The 16,028-nt window shown below is 44.4% G+C and overlaps 1 protein-coding gene across 1 annotated transcript in view; it reads right to left on the bottom strand.

Annotated features, from left to right (window-relative positions):
* The window catches only part of LOC118843537 (proton-coupled amino acid transporter 1-like), a 64,014-nt gene extending 57,955 nt beyond the window's left edge, over positions 1-6,059 (bottom strand). The window contains exon 1 of the mRNA XM_036751210.1: positions 5,966-6,059. The gene's annotated coding sequence lies outside the window, so the exon portion shown is untranslated. The remainder of the gene's footprint in view (positions 1-5,965) is intronic.
* Positions 6,060-16,028: the final 9,969 nt, after the last annotated feature.

Raw genomic sequence — 16,028 nt, 5'->3', positions numbered from 1 at the left:
ATAGATATATTTGATAAATTGATGATCTCAAAGGGAAGGTACTAGCACTAAGAGGGACTGGAAAGGAATTCTTGCAGACGTGTTTGAAGGAATCCAGGGGAGCCAGGAGGCAGCGGTGATGGGGGAAAGAATGAAAAAAATGGAGTACAGCTAGTGATGCATGGACTTGCAAAATGGAGATTTTTTTGTAAGGTCCAGTAAAGACTAGTATTACAGGATCAAACATGGAGGGGAGTAAAATATAAGAAGACTGGGTAGGTAGGAAGAAACCAGATTGTGAGGAACTTTAAATGCCAAGATCCTAGAGGTAATAGGGAAGCAATGGAGTTGATTGAATAAGTGTGACACGGTCAGACCTGGTCTTGAGGAAGAGCACAATGACAGAGCAGCATTTGGACTGGAGTCAGGACACTAACCAGCAAGCTACTGCAACAGTCCAGGCAAGAGGCAGTAAGGGTCTGCACTAAGGTGGTAGCAGTGTCAAAGGAGGAATCCCTCCAGTGTCAAACATTACGGAAAGGAAGAAAAACACTAGGACATACAGCATCGTGAAGTTTCCAATATGACTTATGGACAGAGCTCTGTCATTTTGTACCACTCCATTAGACAGAAGGCAGTTATGAATATCTAGAAGTGAACTCTCTAATATCTGATTGCACATCATTCTGTACTCCTCTTATCTATGATTAATGACAAGGTCCTAAAGTGATAGAGATACATAAAAGGTATCTATCAAAAAACACAGCTGCATTTTTGGCGATAGGAATGGACTTTATCAGCAACCTTTCACCAATTACAGCTACTGAAGCTTGTTAAGTTTGACAAACATTGGTTATGGTCTCAAGGTCATTCAGGGAACAATTACTATATGGACTATATTGACAGAAGTCAAATTCAATCACAGGTAACAAGAAGTGGAAACCCACCTATAGGATTAATAGGCAGGAGTACAAAGTGCTTGCTGCAAGATCACATATTGGAGAGATCACTTCCAGCTATTCATAGCTGCCCTCTTCCTAATGGAGTCATACAGAATGATAACCCTCTACACATCAGATTAGAAACCATAATGCCCTCCCCCTCCCTCTCAGCTGAGAACCTTGCCTCATATTTCACTGAAAAAATTGAAGACATTTGCCCAGAGCTCCCTCTTCTCCCCTCCTCTTCGTCTTACATACTTAGATGTCTCCTGCCACTATATCACACAAAGAAACAGCCCTTTTCCTTGCCCAAGGCAAACCGCTCCCCGTGCCGGAGTAACTCCATCCCACTCTATATTCTCCCACAGATTATCCCCATCTATTATTCACACTCTCTCATTTATCTTCAATCTTTCTCTATCTATATTGGCTGCCTCCCTAGTACCCAAACACATGCCCCTGTCTCCTCCATCCTCAAAAGCCCCTCACTTGATCTATCCATTTCCACTAGTGATTGCCCCATATCTCTTCTGCACTTTGTGACTAAACAGCTTGAGAAGGCTGTTTAAAATAGGCGTCTCCACTTTCGTGTCTAAGTCTTTATAGTTTGGATTCCACCCTCACCATTTAATCTAAACTGCTCTCTTACAAGTTAATATTAATCTCTTAATTGCCAAATCTAATAGTCTTTTTCCCAATACTCATCCTTCTTGACTTCTCTACAACCTTTGACACTGTTAATACTTTCTTCTCTCAGTCTTTGTGACACTCTCTCCTGCTTCTCCTCCTACCTACCTGACTGCTCCTTCTCAGATTCTTTTGCTAGGTATTCATCCAGGTCACACTAGCTAACCATGGGTGTCTCAAAGAGCTCTGTTCTGGGCCCTCTTCTCTCTATAGTATTTAATTTGGTGAGCTCATCAGTTCCCACAGATTTAATTATTGTCTCTATCCTGACGATTCTCAAATCTACTTATGTGACCCTAACCTCTCTGCTGACCTCCAGCCTTATATGTCTAATTGCCTATTATATATCTCAAGACGGGTCCTATAGGCATCTTAAACTCAACATGTCTGAAAATGAACTCATTATCTTTCCCCACCCCCTTCCAAACTTTCCTAGTACTATCAAAGGGACCACCATCCTCCCAGCCACCCAGGCTCAGAACCTAGGTGTCATCCTCAATTTCTTGCTCTTTCTCTCACTGACTGCCCCCCTGCCTCATATCAAATCTGTTACCAAGTTCTGTCAATTTTGCCTTTGAAAGATTTCTCCCTTCTTTCCACTACCCTGCCACCACTGTCACAAAGGCCCTTATTACCTCACACTTGGATTTTTACAATAGTTTGCTAGCTGGTCTCCCTGCCATAAGTCTCTCCCCACTCCAGGCTATCCTCATCTAACCTGTCAAGGTGATCTTCCTAAAGGGCAGGTCTGACCATGTCACTCCCTTACTCAATAAACTCCAATGGCTCCCTATCTCCAGGATCAAATATAAAATCCTCTGGCATTCATAGCTCTTTATAACCTAGTACCTCCCTACCTTTCTAGTCTTCTTATAACTTATCCACCCCTCACCTCTCTACATTACTCTACAGTTGAGGGATACTGGCCTCCTTGCTATTCCCTGAAGAAGACACTCCATCTCCTGACTCTGGGTATTTTCACTGGCTATACCCCATGGATGGAATGTTCTCCCATCTCATCTTCCCTGACTTCCTTCAAGTTGTAGCTAAAATTTCACCTTTTCCAGGAAGTCTTTCCTAATCCCCTTTACTTCTAAAACCTTCCTTCTGTCGATTATTTCAAATTTGTCTTGTATATAGTTGTTTACATGCTGTCATCCACCATTAGACCGTGACATTACTCTCCCCCATTAGACCGTGACATTACTCTCAGGAGTAAGGAACTGTCTTTTGCCTTGCTTTGTAGTTCCCGGAGCTTAGCACTGTGCCTGGAAAATAAATGGTTACTGACTGACAGCCAGATTGCTAAGGGTCTTTAATGGCAGGATAAGAAGTATGGGCTTATTTGGTGGGCAAAAGAGGGCCGCTGAAGTGATTTTGAACAGAGAAGTGACATGTTTAGATTTGTATCTAGGGATGATTAATCCAGTGGCATATATAGGACAGACTGGGAGGGGAAAGGACTAAAAGTAGAGAGAAACATTAAGAGGCTATTTCAGAAGTACCAGCTTATACTAGAGCAATAGGGTTGCAGCAGAAAGGAGAGGGCAACAAGATCATATCAAGGTAGAATTAACAGGATGTGCTTAAATAACTGATTCCTTAATGATAGTGGGGCCATTATAATAGGTAATGGAGGGGAGAAGAAGGGGAGGAGGTTAGCCTGGGATAGATTATCTAAGGATGAGGCAAAAAAATAACAAAGGCCTCACAAAGCTAAAACTAGACCTTAAATATCCCATCTTCTAACCACAGCTGCTACAAGGGATCAGCCCGAAGAAGAGAAAGAGAGGGGAAACTAGGGCAGAAGGAGCAGCAAAATGAATATGACTGAAAGCAATGACAGCTAAAGGGAAGGATACTTGATATTATTGTTAGGGTAGCCTCTGTTATGCCCCCAAAAACAGAAATCCAGTTTACCACTACCAACCCCTCCGTCATAGGTACAAGCTTCTGTACCCAAAGCTTTTCCTAAGATTTATGGCTTTAGACCAAAGCAAAGCAGCTTTTGAATTAAAAAAAAAAGCTTATTAATCATTGCTAACTGGCTCTTATAAAATTCCTAAATAGAATACTGATTATATTTAAGAGCCAAACAAAACCATATTGAGCTTCAGTTTAAGTGATGACTGAAAATAATACAGAGAAAAGAGCTCTCAAGAAAAGCACTGATTTCAAAGTGTGGAGATCCTCAAATGTGTTTCAGTTTCCACCACTAATTTGTTATATAATCTTGAACATTTAACATCTCTGAACCTGTTTCCTCAATTGTAAAAGGAGACAGTTCAAAATGATCATCTCTAAGGTCTGTTCCCCTTTACAACTCTATAACCCCAGGTCAAAGAGCTGTTTCCAGGACAACTGTCTCTATAAATCTACTGCCAAGTCCTGCTTTAGCATGAGTAATGGTATAGTAGAGATAGTTCCTTGTTTGGACAAATAAAACAGACCTGGGCAGGAAGATAAAGCCAGGTGTCTTGGCTGACTCCTAATTCTGTACTCTTTCTACACCAAGCTACCACAATCTTTTCATTATTATATTTCAAGGCAAGCCTACTAACTTAAAACAAGGGGGCAAGTAAAAATAGCTACAGCTTTTACCACCTTCACCAAAAATTGGAATACTGAAGAGAATGAGAAAGATAGTCCTAGAATTATAAACCATCCATATCCTTAAAGTTATGTGAATACCTTTCCAGACTTATTTGACTTCACTCCCTTTCACACACTTTATGCTGCTACCAAGTTGGAATGGGGGAGGTCCATGAACTATACATTCTAACTCCAGATCCCTTGCATTTGTTTGAGCTGTGCCTCTGGTTGTGAATGCACACATCCTGCCACTCTGACAGAGTAAATCCTTATCCTTCTTCAAGGCTCAAATCAAATGCTACCTCCTTCAGGAAGTCTTTGGTGATTTCTCCCCAGTTGATAATTTATTCAATTCAACAAACATTAATATTGTAAAAGCCACAGCAGAAACAAAATTTTAAAGAAGGAGAAAGTCATTGCCTTTAAGGAGTATACCTTCTACAGTCTACAAAGGGCCACAACTTGTAAACAAATAAGTAAATACAAGATAATTTGAAGAGGGAGCAAATACTAACAACTAGGGAGATGAGTAAACACTTCCCCTAAGAGATCACAACTGAGAAGAATCAGCTCCTCGAGAGTAAGAGCTCCCTGAATCTTTGTGATTGTATTCCCCGAGCCTCAAACATGGTAGTCACTGGATAAATGTTTGATGAAACTTTCTGTCAACACTGAAGTTATTCTCAAAAAGGAATTTCTTCTTCACTCTGATAGTCAGCCTTGTATTCAAAAACGTAATGAGATTCCCACTATTATATATCTTATCAGAAGAGAGAGAGTAAGAGAATGAAATCTTCAGAGGGCTGAGTCCACAGGAAATCACGAGTGGTGGCTTCTCTGATCCTCATAGTAAGGAAACCACAAGCCCAAATGGTCACAGTTCAAACACTGCCAGAGCGATTGGGTAAGGTCTGGAGAGAACAGACGCGGAAAGAAAGCAAGGTTTCCTTCAGGCCCATCCAAGGACAAGTTCTTGGGCAGAAAGCAGTCCAGCATACCGCAGAGACCCCGGTGACCTGGGTTGTAGTGTCACTAAGCAAGGTACCGACCCTCAATTTTCCCTTTAAAATGAGAGGGCTAGCCTGAGACTGCTCTGAGGTCCCAAGGACCCTCGTGTTTTAGGATCTATGCAAACAGCTTCTGGTTACGGGGTTGAAGGGTGTGGCGGTGATGGAGAAATGGTCCACGAAGCCAGCATGGATGCATCTTAGGCAACGGGGCAGAGCTAAGGGACCTCGTTCTTTAGGTTTTTCCCTCCTCCTTCCTCTGCCCTCTCCTATAATGGGGCTGACTCCTCTCCAGCCTCCCAGCATCTCAACAGGGTTACTCCTCTCCAGACACGCTGCCTCGACCCGTCCCCCTCCAGTGTACACACAAAACAGTCACTCTGCAAACCCGGGACGGAGACAGACAGCCATATGTCATGCTGGGAGACCCGTCCACGCGCGCATCCGACAGACACAAAAACACAGACAAGACGGTCTCAGTGCGACCCGCGGCTGCACACCCTGAGACACAGACGGTCACACCACCACGGACACGGTGCCGCAGAGACACAGCCTCATACAGATCCACGCAGACAGACACACAAACACACCTTCAGACACCCGGTTCCCTCCCTTTCTTCTTTCTCCAGCCCCGCCCCGGGAACTACCTTCGCTTCTGCCCCCCGGACTGGCACCAGGTGGGGGACCTTGGCCTGGACCCCATCACCCCGGGACGGATGCCAACCCAGCGCACGCCCGTTTCATCCCACCCTGACTCACCCGCTCCCGCCTCCAGACTCCGGCTCCCGCCTCAGCACCCTCCCTCAGAGCCATTCCCGGCGCCGCTTCCGGCCCCGTCATGTGACCCCCGGCTGCCGGCCGGCCCGGATCACGTGCTGCAGCGTTCAGCTGACAGGACCCCGCCTTCCTGCCCCCCGCCCCCCCCCCCCCGCAAGGGGCCCCCCAGCCCCCAGTCTTAGATCGCTTTCCTTCCGCGCAAGACTTGCCCCTTCCCTCCTCCGCCTCCTGGCGGCTGAGTCCGGACGCGCTGCGGCAGGTACCCGGAAGGAAGAGGGAGGAGGAGGAGGAGGAGGAAGGAGGAAGGAGAAAGAATGGAGGAGAGGAGGAGGAAGTAGGGAAGGGGAGAAGAGGAGGAAGGAGATGAGGAGGAGGAGGGGAAGAAGAGGAGGAGAAGAGCGGGAGGGGGAGGAGGAAGAAAGAGGAAAGGTAGAAAGGTGGAAGAAGAGGGGGAGAAGAGGAGGGAGGGAGGAGGAGGAAGGAGGAAAGGGAGAATAGAGGAGAGAAGGAGGAAGTGGGAAGGTGGAGAAGAGGAGGAGGAGGGGAGGAAGAGAGGGAGAAGAGCAGAAGGGGGAGGAGGAAAGAGAAGAGGAGGGAGAGGAAGGGGAGGGGGAGGAGGAAGGAGGAAAGAGAATCAAGGAGAGGAGGAGGAAGTGGGGAGGGGTGAAGAGGAGGAAGGAGAAGAGGGGGAGGAGGGGAGGAAGAGGAGGAGAAGAGCTGGAGGGGGAGGAGAAAAGAGAAGGGGGAAAGGAGGAAAGGGAGAAGATGGAAGAAGAAGAGGAGGAGAAAAAGAGGAGGGAGTAGGAGGGAAAGGGAAAAGGGGAGGGGAAGGGTTAAGGGGAAGTGAAAGGTGAAACCTCATTCTGTTTTTACCAGAAACTTCCAAAGAAAGTGGGGATGTTCAGCCAGGAGAAGACTTGAGATGGACGCTGACAGCTGACTTCAAGGGTCTGAAGGGCTTGTCCTGTGGAAAAAGGATTGGGCTTGCTCAGCCGGGCTCCAGAGCACACAGAATCAAGAGCATGGAGTGGAAGGGTGACGTTTGAGCTCACAACCAAGGAAATCTTCCATAACCATCAGCGCTGTCCAGAACTAGAAGGGGCTGGGGGCTGGCAGAGGAGGCCGGATGCCCATTTGTTGGGACTGCTGTCCCGAGGGCTTTCTTAGCCGTAAACCTCTCCCATGACTGAGGTTCTGTGAGATGGAGCGGGATTCTAGGGAGGCAAGAAGGAGGCGTGACCTTGCCAGGAAGCCTTTAGTAACCTCACTCAGGCCCTGCTGTGGCCCCATTGAGCTGCACCTTATTCCCAACAAACAGCAGCTACATCTTCCTATGTCTTGTCATGTCCTGCTTCTTGGTCAGTTTATACCAGAGAACCTAGTTCTTCTGCCCCCACCATATAGGTCTGCCTCAGACGGAAGGTTAGTCAAGGTCAGGAGACATTTTGTATCCATCAGTAGGTCAATAAATAAGCATCTATTAAGTGCTTACCACATACCAGTCTCATTTGATATTGAGGGAGACGATTTGTGGATATAGTCCAATTTTACTGAGACTAGAGTACATGAAGTGGCATACTTTGTGAAATGTGACCCTTGGGTCAGAGATTTCCACCCAGAGATGTGCTGGAGCCAGTTCCTACTAGCTGGTGAACAGATTGTTTAATTTTCAGTGTACTTATTTGCTCCTTGGAAGTCAAAAAGCTGCAAATCAAAGGGTGATTTATTGTTTTGTTGATTGTCTAGACTTAAGAGGATGATGCAGAAAATGTTAATAATGAAAATTAAGCTTAAAGGTGTGTCTAAGTACACTTTTACCTCCCCCCAACTGGTTGTTAAGCATTTATCAACACATTGCTATTCCCACCTGATAAGAAAGACCTCTAAAGAGCCCTCATTTCTCTGGGTCTATTGCCACTACTTAGGTAGAAATGCAAACTTCAGCACCTGGCACTTCCCCAATGCTAGCTAAAAGCTCCCCTTACAAGCGCTCGGGCTCACAAGACTTCAAACTGTACGAAAGTTTCATTTACATAGTAAAGGATGTGGAGAGAACATGTACCTGAGCCCACAGAGAATTGCAAGACCCCTTCAATCCCCATAAATTCATACAATCTCTATGACTTGTCATATTGCCCTCCTTCTTAAGCAATGGTGTGCTGGTAAATAAATGTTTAACAACTGGCTTTCTAAAAACAACAACAACAAAAACCACCTACCTAGGACACACTTTTAAGTTTAACCTGCATTATTAACATTTCTTTATCCTTTTCTTCAGTCTAAACAGGCAACAAAACAATAAGCCCTGATTTTATAGCCTTTATTTACCAATTCCCAAAATGTAAATACACTGGAAAATAAACTAGTTCCAAGATTCCCCTGGCCCTAATCCTAGCAAAGGAAGTCAGAGATAATTCTCCTTCTCGGTGCTCCCTATCTGAGTCACATTTTGTTCTTTTGAAGAAAGTTACAATTAATCTCCCTCTCCTCCATAGTTCTCCTTAGATCTTGTAAAGTGTTGCAACTCCTGGCCCTCAGGACTGTTGCTATCCTAAGATGCCCTTCCAAATGAATTTGTTCTTTTTTTACTGATGCTTTTGCTCAGCTCTGCCTCACCATTCCTCAAAAGTAAGCTCTATTCCAGCAGACAATGTTTGTTATTTTTTGGAAATTTAAGGAAAAATTACTCTGGGCCTCAGCTAGCAGTTTCAATTCTTTCATAGGCCTAAGCCAGAGTGCTTTTAGCATTTTGAAATGTCATCTTTTTTTAACACATACCTTCCACACAAAGGGTCTCTTCTGACTAATATTGGGAGTGCCTTTTTTGACTGTTTAAAGAGTTACTTTTCCCCTTAGCATTATTAAGCAATGATGAATCAGTCCTATTTGTACCCATTTTCCATTGTGCCTAACCAGACTGCCTCACACTTATGTCCCTCTATATTTGAGGGTTCAGAGTGGGCTGTGTACTCCACTTGCCTTTCGTGGCCCATCTCTTTCTGTGGCAACTGGGCTGAATTATGCAAATTACCCCAGGCTGCTTCTCCCAAAATCAAGGAGAAAGTAGCAGAGCTAACAGTTCCTAAGAATCCATGTAGAGATTTTTGAGGTTTTGTGCCTCAAAAACAGAGTGGTTAGCTTTGCTCTGGGGGCAAAAATGTGTGCCCTTTCTATAGAAACTAGGATGGGGTGAAATACTAGGTGTTTATTTTCTCCTATAGGCAAGAGGAAGCCACCGAATGTTGTTAACTAGGCCAGTGTCATAGACTTACATCTTAGGAGGATTGTTTTGGCAATCATGTCAAGAACTGCCAAAGGAAGAGATTGGAGGCAGTGTGACCAATTAGAAGGCTATGACAATAATCCAGGTAAGAGGAAAAGTCAGATAGAAAGAATCAGAGGAGAGCAGTATACAGAAGTCCAGGGAAGGGATACCATCAAAAAAGAGAAAGATGGTGCAGCTAAGGCTGCAGAAGATTCAGGAAGGATAACTGAGGGGGGTGGGGAACTTGAGCCTTCAAAAGTAGCAGTTGGTGACCTTTGAGAAAGTAGTTCCCAAAGAGTGGAGGTGTCAGAAGCCATACTGTACAGGGTTGAAAAACCAGTGAGTATAGGGATTGAGGAAAGAAGTAGAAAGGTTATACTGGGCAAGGAGAGGGACTGTCTCATCCTCTGACAGGAAGAAATGATGGGTGAAGATCAAGAAAGGTTTAGTTATGAAGAGGAAAGTTGAGGAAATGCACAATGGCTAGCCTTGGCCTTCTCAGTACACTAGGAAACTATCATCTGCTGCAAGAAGGGAGTTGGGGGACATAGTTGGGGGCTTGAGAGGGGAAGACTTGGAATAGCTTCTGGGGGGAATATAATAGAAAGTCAATCAGATGAATAAAAACATTGCTGTGCAGTAATGAGGGCCAGGTTGAAACTGGATTACATGGATTTGTAATGGAAACACTATACATAGTCTCACAGTTTCCTACAGTTGTGCTCAGCAGCTAGGGAGTTAAATGGAGAAGGCAGGTGGTAAGGGTAACCCGGAGTTAGCAGTGTTCAAGTAGCTGAAGACGAAGGGAGAAGGGTTTTGATGGTAAAGGTTGGTGCCTTGTTGAATTTGTTAACTATAAATTAAAGACTAGGAAGGATAGTAAATAGAAATGAGGCCACAGCAGAGAGGGATGAAAGGTGTGCAGATTAAGGCTGAAGAGGAAGTTTTAGAGGAAGGAGGCAAGAGAGTCATAGATTGAGAGGTGAGGTAGAAGGCTGTTTGATCCAGTCTCCTCATTTTATAGATAAGGAACTGAAGGTAGAGAAGTTGGAAGCAAGATTCCCAGTGTCAGAAGTAATAAGCATTTTTGTCATTCAGTCATTTTTAGTAGGAGGTTTTCTTGGCAAAGATACTGGAACGGTTTGCTATTTCCTTCTCCAGCTCATTTACAGCTGGGGAAACTGAGGCAAGCAGGATTAAGGGACTTGCCCAGGGTCACCCAGCTAGTAAGTGTCTGAGGCCAGATTTGAACTCAGGAAGCCAAATCTGCCTGACTGCAGGCCTGGTGCTCTAGCCACTGCACCACATAGGGGCCTCAAATAAGCATTAGGAGTAGAATTTAAACCAGGTCCTCTGACTCCACAGCCACTGTTCTTTTGAGCAACAGTAACAATCTTTTCACTGCACAGTGTTGCCTTTCAGAGGTTATCTGGAAAGGCAGAGATTGTGATCAAAGAAGGAGATTTCAAAGTTTGAGATCTCAGACTTTATTCAGTAGGCACTGATGTACTATGAAGTGTTAATTTTTTTAATTGGTGTTTTTGTATTTATATCACATTGATTTGTGGAAAGGGGGAGGGGAACCCCTCTCAACTCTGTGATTGAACCCTCCTTAGGAAAAGGAAAAACAAAAACAAGTAAAAACAACCAATATAATGACAGTCTGACAGCTCTTTCCCCTTCTGCTACCAAGAGGGAGGTATTAGGGGTGGGCCTGACACTGGCACCCTGTTATTTAAGGTTTGAGTTAGGATAAAATGAGACATTTGGACGTCACTGAACAGGGTTAAGATTTATTTAGCCCTCACGTGGCAAGGATATCCAACAAAGATACAGCGGCACTTAACTTGGGTAGGCCTGGTCCCCCTCAGGGGCATATAGAACCGTGTCTGGACAGCAGGGCAGGTTACTGTGATGCTTGTGGTCTACACATCCATCAAGTTGGAGTGGCCAGAGAAGCTACTTACCACAGCTAGAGGCCACCAGGAACTTGCACAGAGAGAGGCAGAGATGAGCCTTGACCACCCCCTGGGCCAGTCAAGTCCTGGCTTTGCTGCCTTTGCCACATCCATGATTGCAGCTGAGGGGGTGGAAGAGGGAATTACCCTGGGAGATACTGGTCCTCTCTTTGGAGGTGTGTGTCATTTTCGATTCTCTGACAGGGGTGGGGAACCTGCAGTCTCAAGGCCACACATGGCCCTCGGGGTCCTCAAGTGCATCCCTTTGACCACATCCAAACTTCACAGAACAATCCTCTCAGTAAAACTGTAAAACTTGGACTGAATCAAAAGGCCACACCTGAGTACCTGAAAGGCCATATGTGGCCTTGAGGCCGCAGGTTCCCCATCCCTGGACTTATTACTGATTGTTTCTTTGCTTAGAGTTTAGCTTCCTTTTAGTTATATTTTCATTTACTTTGGAGTCATTATGTATACATATATATGATTCTGCTTATTTCACTTTGTAATCAAATATTTTATAATATAAAATTTATAATACAAATATTCCATGTTTTAAAAAATTCCTCATTATTTATCCTTTCTTACAGCACAGTACTATTCAGTTACATTTGTTTTTCAGACATTCACCTATGGATGGATACCTATTTTATGTCACAAAGAATGGTGCTATGGATACTTTACTGTATGTCAGAATTTTATTTTTGTCTTTGACTTTCTTGAGGAATGTGTCTGATGGTAGGATTGCTAGGTTATAGGTATTGAAGAGAAGTGAGGTGATTAGATTTGTGCATAAGGAAAATCCTATGAGTCATTATGGGGCAGACAAAAAAAATCAAATGTCATTTTAGTCTGCTTTAAAAGAAGTCTGGTTATCTCCAAAAAATGGAGTCCATAATAACATTGTCCTCTGCCCTGGTCATGTTATGTCTGCAATATTGCATTTGGTTTGGGGCAGCACAGTTTACAAAGAACTTTGAGAGGCTCCTGTGGGTCCAGAGAATCAACCAATTAACAAGCATGTATTAATCATTTACTATACGCAAGCATTCTCCTAGGCGCTGAGGACACAAAGACAAAATATGAAATATTCTCTGGAGTATATAAACTCCATAGTCTCTTGAGAATGTAAATTCTCCAAGAATTTATATTCATTGTGAAGGGGACAGGAACACAACATGTACATATGTAGGTATGTATATTTATACACACATATGTGTGTGTGTATAATATATATGTACACTTAAATACATACATATACACACATATACGACACAGGGTAATTTGGGGAGAAGGCACTAGCAGCGGGGGGGTGGAGTGGAGTCAGGAAAGACCAGTTCTGAAGGTGGTACTTTAGCTGATGAGAAGGTAGCACTTGAGCTGAGTAAGAATGTAACATTGAACTTTGAGGTTTTCCAAATGCTTTGCATACATTATTTCATCTGATCCTAACCACAACCGGTGAGGTAGGAACTACAGATATTTATATCCTCATTTAACAGATAAGGAAACAGAGGTTCAGAAAAGATCAAAGGGAGGATTCCAACTTAAGTCTCACTTGATTCGTAAGTACAGTGTTCTTTCCATTTTTACTGTTTTTTACCTCTCAGAGAATGGTGAACAAGACGGTGAGAGTAAGTCATGACTGGGTCACATTCAGCAAGTTTATTTTTTGATAGGCTCATAGGTAGTGGATAGCACTGGGCAAGTCGCTTCAGTTTCCTCATCTGTGAAATAGACATAATTATAGCACGTACCCTGCTCCCAGGGTTGTTGTGAGGATCAAATGAGGTCATATTTGTAGAGTGCTTTACAAACCTTGAAGCGTTATGCTTGTTATCCACTTGTTTCAGTTGTGTCCGACTCTTTGTGGCCCCATTGGGGAGTTTCTTGGCAAAGATCCTGGAGTGATTTACCATTTCCTTCTCCAGCTGGTTTTACAGATGAGGAAACTGAGGCACACGAGGTTAAGCGGCTTGCCCAGGGTCACACAATTGGTAAGTGTCTGAGGTTGGATTTAAACTCGGGTCCTGGTTCCAAACACCACGCCACCTAGCGGCCTGTCTAGATCTCTTCCATAGTTCTTCCACCTCTGTGGTCCTAGGATCTAGTATAACCCATTCATTTTACAGATAATGCAGGAAACCAACGCCCTCCAAAGAATGAAGAACTTGTCCAAGGTCACAAAGGCAACAAGTAGCAGAGTCATGATTCAAATCCAGGTCCTGTGACTCCAAATCCAGTCCTCCTTCTTATTTAATCCTGAACTTGTGCTCTTTCAACAGCACAGAAACCCAGGGAGGAAGCAAGCAATGTGTCTAATAAAATTAACTCAGATTCTGATAATACTTTAAGTTTGACACAGAGCTTTTCTCATAGCAACCGTTTGAGGGAGGGAATGTAAATATTCTTACCCTTGTTTTGGAGGTGAGAAAGCAGGCCCAGGGAGCCTGTGGCTGGCACAGAGCCGTACAACCATTACCTGGGGAGGAAGAAGACAGGGGTGGGTCAAAAACCTAGGTTTCTGACTCCTAGAGTTGCACCCTTTCCATTACCTAAGACACTCCCTTTAACACTGTTCTCAACATCGCCCTTAATATTGTTCTCTGCTTGAAGTCAATAGATGAATTAACTCAAGAAAAAAGTGTGTGGTAGAAAGAAAATGGATCATTAATCCCCCAGGTCTGTTTTCAGTGACTGCAAAAAGCACAGGCAGTACTTGGAACTTTTTCCTGCTTCCAGAAGTGCCTGATGCCGAGAAGCTTGCTCATTGTTCACCAGGGAGATAGAATTTCAGGTAAAGCAAATGAGTGGAGGAGAAGCAATACCAGAGTGTTTATTCTCTGAAAGATGGTAGACCCAGGACAGGTCTAGACCCTTCCCATCTTATCCTCAGACAAAATCTCTGTGCATGTCATGGGGGGTGGGGAGGTGAGGTGTGGTAATCAGCCCAAGGAACAGTTGCAGTGGTGGGATTCAGCCGGTTCACACTGGTTCAGAAGAACCAGTACCTAATTTTAGGTTGAGTTCCAGGAACTGGTTGTTAGTGGGGGCGGGGCCTGCCCCTGCCACTTCACTGTTGGTGGTGGCGCCTTGGCTTAGTTCAATGGAGGACCAGTTGTTAATTTATTTGAATCCCACCACTAAACAGTTGTATAGGCAAGGGTGAGAGTGGGGTAGGCATGGTCATTAACCACATCTGAGAGATGAAGAGGGACGTCCAAATGCTTCTTGTCTAATTTCACACCCTGATGGAGGCATCTACACACACACACACACACACACACACACACACACACACACACCTTAACAGTTTCAGTTTCAGGAAGGAGGCTAAAGCACAGAGATCATTGAAATTGGAGTGATAAAACCACCACTCAAGTTCTGACTCCAAGACCTGTTAGCTGTGTGTGACCTCAAGTAAATCACTTTACCTCTGATTCTCAGTTTCTTCTTATGTCAAATGGGAATAGTAATACTTGTCCTGCTAAAAGTAGAGATGTGGGGAACAAAAGCTAATGAATACAAAACACTTTGTAATCATAAAGTTGTTGCTTTTGTCCTTCATTTTCAAAGAGGACCAATGGCATCATGGGTATGTCTTGACCCCTGGGTGAAATGGATTTAAGTGAAGCAGGGCTGCACAAAGTCATCAGCCTCCCTCTCTCTTCTGGAGTCATCGAAGTCCAGTGGTAATACAGAAGTCAAGACAACTGGTGATGGCCCAGAATGCAGTGGGTGACCTTGTCACCTTCTATGTCTAACCAAGCTCTAAGCGCCACCTTCATGACCATTGGAATAAATTGTTCTCATCTGCTTATTCTGCCAGGGGAAGTCTTCACATGCTTGAGGTAGACATCCCCCTAACTCACCAATAGTTTGAGGCCTGTTGATTACCCTCAGCCTGGTTTGGTGAGTCTGCCAAGATGGTTTACTGGGTGTGGCTGCTGCCCGTGCTACAGCTTTTTGGAGCCACAGGTGAGAGTTGAGTGCCAGGTGGACATGAGAGTTGGATGAGCAGCCCAGAAAAGGGCTCGGCCAGCCCTCACACCAGACCTGTTAGTCGTCCTTGAACACCCCATTCATCCCTAATCAAGGGGCTATTTTGATTATTTCAGGGAGGCAGATTTCAGCTCAATATAAAGAAGAAACCAGGCATTGGGATCCCACCTTGAGAGGCAGCAAGGCACAGTGAATACGGAGAGCCATCTTCAGTTAGAAAGACCTGGGTTCAAGTCCCAAGACTTGACATCTTGGCTCTACAAGCCTGAGCAAGTCATATAACTTCTCTCAGCGTTCTAGGCAACTCTCTAAAGAGACTATAAGTTGCAGAGAACGTTCAATCCTGTATTGGTAGAGGGAGTTCTCTCTATCAATGAAATCATAGGTCCAGGTCCTGTTCCTAAAAAGAACTTTCTAGCCACTAGAACTGCCTCGTGAGGTTGTAAGTTGCCAATTCTTGGAATTGTCCAAACCAATACTAGATGACATCTCTGTTGCATTTGATACCTTGGGAAACCCTCCCTCCCTTCTCCCATTCCTTTTTAAGATAATTGCTTCCTAACCTCAAAAGAATACTGTCCTAGCTCTCTTCCTACTAATGGCTCCTGTTTCATTTTCTTCTCTGTCTCCTTTTCTTCCCCATGAAGGCTCTTGATCCGTCCCTGAAGCCCCTGATTATCTCCTGTCAAGGATGCTATAGAGAAATTCCCACATGGGTCAAAGACTATATGGCTTAAACTAGATGGCCTCTAGGATCCCTTCTAATTCTAGAATTTAAGGATTTGATATGTGGGAGCTGGATTCAGTTTTTGCACTAAGC

This window comes from Trichosurus vulpecula, chromosome 3 (assembly GCF_011100635.1).
Source record: "Trichosurus vulpecula isolate mTriVul1 chromosome 3, mTriVul1.pri, whole genome shotgun sequence".
NCBI lineage: Eukaryota > Metazoa > Chordata > Mammalia > Diprotodontia > Phalangeridae > Trichosurus > Trichosurus vulpecula.
The sequence above is the reverse complement of the archived record's forward strand: the minus strand, read 5'-3'. Positions and strand labels throughout refer to the sequence as shown.